Consider the following 5385-nt stretch of genomic DNA (forward strand, 5'->3'; position numbering starts at 1 on the left):
CAAAACCGAAACATGGAAATAAAAGAAGGCAGAGAACGGAGAGTAGATCCTGGGAGGCTCTAGGTGTCATTGAAATTAAAAGGCTGTTTGTCACTCAAGTGTCTCATGATCTATTTCAGGGCATAAGAATATCTTTTATTATACACAAAGCAATTCAGCTAGGGTTTGATGCCTACTAAGATGACAATTTAACCTCAAAAATTACTCCTACCTCTATATTATTAATGTTTTTGTTTGTTATTTTGTAGCAAGGAGGTCGTTTGGAAGTTCTTTGGAAAAATAAATGTGGTGTATAGTTAAAAAAATCAAAGGCTGTTTGGAAGTTTTTTCAATATCTCATATTACGTGACTTTAAATATTTATGAAAATATTTGAGGGACGCCTGGGTGGTTTAGTTGGTTGAGCATCTGACTCTTGGTTTCGGCTCAGGTCATGATCCCAAGGTCATGGGATCGAGCACTGCAACTGGCTCAGCGCTGAGCATCGAGCCTGATTAAGATTCTCTCTCTCTCTCTCTCTCTCTCTCTCTCTCTCTCTCTCTCTCCTTCTGCCCCTCTCTACTACTCACTTGTGCACATGCACTCTGTCTCTAAAATTTAAAAAAAAAAAAAAGAAGAAGAAAATATCTGAAAGTCTACTTTGTGTATATATAAAAATGTGATTAGTTACATAGTTTGCCACTCAGGGGGGTTAAGGTTTCACCACTTCATCTTGGGGTTGTATGGAAGCTGTGCTGGGAATTTTATCTGTATAACAATTGGCTAAATGTGAAAAATTAGCATTTTAGGTGAACATCTTGTGCTCCTAAGATCTGAAACTTTAAAACACTAAAAAAAAAAAAAAAAAAATGTAGGGAAAAAGTGTCTTGATGTTGGTGGTTTGGGCAATGATTTTTGGAGTTGACACCAAAATCTCAGGCAACAAAAGCAAAAATAGGCAGAGTTTCATCAAAGTAAAAAGCTTTGTCACAAGAAAGGAAACAGTCAACAGAGTAAAAAAGGCAAACTTCAGAGTGGTAGAAAATATTTGCAAAGAATATGTCTGGTAAGAGGTTAATGTCCAAAATATATAAGGAGCTAATACAACTCAATAACAAGAAGACACACAAATATTCTGATTATTTTCCATCAGATGAGCAAAAGACCTTCTTCAAAAGAAGTCGTACAAATGGTCAACAGGAATATGAGAAGGTATTCAACGTCAGTAATCATCAAAAAATACAAATCAAAGCCACAGTGAGGTGTCACACCTATTAGAATGGCTATTATCAAAAAGACAAAAGATAACAAGTGTTGAGGACTGGGAGAAAAGGGAATCCTCCTGCACTGTTGGTGGGAATGTAAATTGGTATATCCATTATGGAAAACAGTATGGAGGTTTCCCAAAATTTTAAAAAAGAAATACATGATGATCCAGCAATCCCACTTCTGGATATTTCTTTTTTTTTTAATTACAAATGTTTTAATTAAAAAATTGTTTTTAATGTTTATTTATTTTTGAGAGAGACAGAGAGTAAGTGGGGAAGGGCCAGAGAGAGAGGGAGACACAGAATCTGAAGCAGGCTCCAGGCTCTCAGCTGTCAGCACAGAGCCCAATGCGGGCTTGAACTCATGGACTGAGAGATCACGACCTGAGCTGAAGTTGGACACTTAACCCACTCAGCCACCCAGGCGCCCCCACTTGTGGATATATCTCTCAAGGACGTGTATTCAGCATCTTGAAACTCCTGCACTCCCATGTTCATCACAGCGTTATTCACAGTCACAAAGATTTTGAAACAACCTCAATGTCTGTCGATGGATGAATGTATAAAGACATATATATGTACTGTATTTATTATGCTAAGTGAGGCCAACACTGAATAATCTTATTTAGATGTAGAACCTAAAATAGAGTCATAAAAACAGAGGGTAAAATGGTGGTTGCCAGGGGCTTGGGGGTAGGGAGAAATGGGGAGGTATTGGTCAAAGTGTACAAAGTTTCAGTTATGCAAGATAAATAAGTTCTGACGATCTAATGTACAGTATTATAACTATAGGTAACAAGGCTGTATTATATACTGAAATTAGCTAAGTGGGTAGCTTTTACGTATTCTCAACCACACTCAAACACACACACACACACACACACACACACGAAAGAAAATGGTAACTACATAAGGTGATGATTATGTTAAATGGCTTATTTATCTCACAATGTATATGCATATCAAAATATCAAGTGGTACACCTTAAGTATATACATTTTTATTTGTCAAGTATGCCTCAATAAGTGTGGTAAAAAAAATTGTATGATAAGAATTGAAAACCCAGTTAGGGAACACGGGCTCCAATCGCTTTCTCTTGTAGGTGCTCTTGACCCCCAGGCCCTTTATCTGGGCAGAGCATCACTAAAGCCCTGGAACTAGGTCATTTTCATATTTTTGGCTTTGTGGTCTCCTATTTATTTGTGTCCCAGGATAGTTTGTTTTGGTTCTCAATTCTACAGGCAACAAATACTTGCATTTTGTCTAGCGCTCAGTAGTCATGAAAATCTCAGTTTTGCTGCACCCAAGTTGGAGGTCTTTTAGTAAGAACAGACTATCCTAGGGGTGCCTGGGTGGCTCAGTCGGTTGAGCGTTCGGCTCAGGTCATGATCTTGCCATCTGTGAGTTCGAGCCCCGCGTTGGGCTCTGTGCTGACAGCTCAGAGCCTGGAGCCTGCTTCGGATTCTGTGTTTCCCTCTCTCTCTGCCCCTCCCCCACTCATGCTCTGTCTTTCTCTCTCTGTCAAAAATAAATAAACATTTTTTAAAAAAATTTAAAAAAAAAAGAATAGACTATCCTAGAATCCCTGGACCAGCCAGAATTGCACTGTGTGTACAGGCAAGTCAAAAACAGCACAGACAACTTATCTAAATGGAACAGACACAGGTGGGGTTTGGGGAGACTGGGAGGGAAGGAAGGACTGAATTTCCTCTGGCATTTGCCATTAGCCTGGTCATAGTCCTCATGTGGCCAAGGAAGGTCCCTTTGTCTTGAAAACTTAATTAAAAAAAATGTTTATTTATTTATTTTGAGACAGAGAGAGATAGAGAGTGATCAAGGAGGGGCAGAGAGAGACAGAGACAGAGAATCCCAAGCAGGCTTTGTGCTGTCAGCGCATAGCCCAATGAGGGGCTTGAACTGCGGAACCGTGAGACCACGACCTGAGCCGAAATCAAGAGTGGGACTGAGCTGTCCAGGCACCACCCAGCCTTTTTTTTAAATGGTAAAGATCTTTGAAGGAGAGTAAGAGAGAAAATTGAGTTTCAGAGAAAAGGTTAAATTGTCTCAATCACTTAGACTAGTGGAGCTCCTGGCAGGATCAATGCCATGATTTTAGTCTTCAAATGTCTTTTTGGCTTATTGCTGTGAGTGTGAATTCTATTGTGTCACAGAACCTGCTTTGTCTTCACAACTTAAAAGATACAAACAGTTTCTAGGATCAGTGATTTTTAAATTCACATCTTTGACCACCCTTGCCTCACATTTTCCATTTTCATACTTTATCATAGTAATGATGGAGGTGTGGGAGGTGGTTTAAAAAAAAACCATAAAGAAAGCAACTAAGCCAAGTAGCCATCCCAGAGTTTGCTGTCCGGTCAGTCAGCCAATCGTTTCCATGATGAATCTACTTAGACTTACTTTTCAATATTGATTTATTTACAGGGCACGAACTGGTAATTAGTTATTGACTCTGTGAAAAACAAATTATTTATAAAGCATTTATTCTATGATGTTACATGATACAAATGAGTTTTAGAATGACCGATGACTTTTCAAAACAGTTGAGTTTATTCCTTAGTACAAAAGTCCCCCGTGGCTACCAAGCTTCTTATAAGAAATCCAGTTCTAAGTCATTTGAAAAAAATCATTCTGAGAACAGGCTTAAAAAAAAAAATAAGCTAGTATATGCAGTGAAATAATAGCTGAGAAACAGAGTCACACAAGGAAAGACAAGAGCTTAACAAAGCAGTTTTGTTTGAAGCTATGTCAAAAAATTTGTGAATTTCTAAGGTTTCCATTTATCTACCTTATGGCCATTCACGCCTACTTGCTCTTTTCAATGCCCTTGAGCGATGGCTTTAAATCTATTTTTGGTGTGCTATTGAATTGGTCACTTCACCTCTCTGCACCTCTATTCATTTTTTCAACCTCCCCTTAAAAGTAGCATGTTTCCAGGTGTTGTTGGCTCTTGGCTAAGCAAGATTATATAATACGTCGTTTCAACATGGACTTGAAATTTCAAAGTAAAGTAACAGCTTTAAAAAAATATTAGAGAACATGTGCCTCCACTTTTGAAGTTGTCACCATACCTGCTCTCCACTTAGTTATTCACTTATTTTTTCAGCAACTAGTTCTCTAGGACTTTTTACATGTCTGGCTTTGCATTTATATTGGCAAATAGAGTCAATATATTACTGCCCATGTAGAACTGATCGCCACAGTCTGGGGCTCATACTAGCTTCTCAAATGACTTTAAAAAGTTCTCTGAACAAGTAAGAGACCTAAACCTACAAATGGCACCTAAATAAATGTGTTCTTTGATATCCTCAAATAACCTGGTTAAGGGAAATCAATAGAACTCTCTACAAAAGAGTCGCTAAAAGTAGAGACATTGAAAACAAAGTTTTGATTACAAAACTCTAAATTATTAGGGTTGCTAGTGGTAATTGAGTGGCTGTTAATTTTATGACTTGGAAAAGGGAATATTAGGAGAATTTCTCCAATCCTTAGTTGCTTTTGTGTTTATTCGTGTACTTATATATAAATTATAAAGGGAAGATCACTTTGCTTTTCACCCTCTCTTGCGATCACAAGATGGCAGTGTTTCTGAGCTTTGCTGCTGTAATAATTTGCCTTAAAATGGTATTGGGCAGAATTGCTGTAGGGAAGTCAGAATAAATGATGTGGAAGAACCTTAGCATGTAAAATAAAACCAACTAGCAAAGAAAAACAAACCGATGCTCAGGAATTTGCATTTCTGGAGGAGTGAGCTTGTGCCTAGGTCTTGTATATATTTGGATGTTTACAATTTAGTGACCTTTTCTGGAACTCTCAAAAGATTAGAGTTGGTAGAGGCCTTAAGAGGAAAGAAAGGTGATGAGGTTGGGAAGTAAGCTGGGATTTGATAATGAAGGGCACTGCATCCTGAACTAAGGAGATTTGATTCTGGTCCTCACTGAGGAGGCACTGAAGGGTTTTCAAATTTTATTTTTTAAAATTTATATCCAAATTAGTTAGCATATAGTGAAACAATGATTTCAGGAGTAGATTCCTTAATGTCCCTTACCCATTTAGCCCCTCTCACGACCCCTCCAGCAACCCTCAGTTTCTTCTCCATATTTATGAGTCTCTTCTGTTTT

Source organism: Panthera pardus, unplaced genomic scaffold (assembly GCF_024362965.1).
Source record: "Panthera pardus isolate Hobbes unplaced genomic scaffold, ASM2436296v1 HiC_scaffold_13, whole genome shotgun sequence".
Taxonomy (NCBI): Eukaryota; Metazoa; Chordata; class Mammalia; order Carnivora; family Felidae; genus Panthera; species Panthera pardus.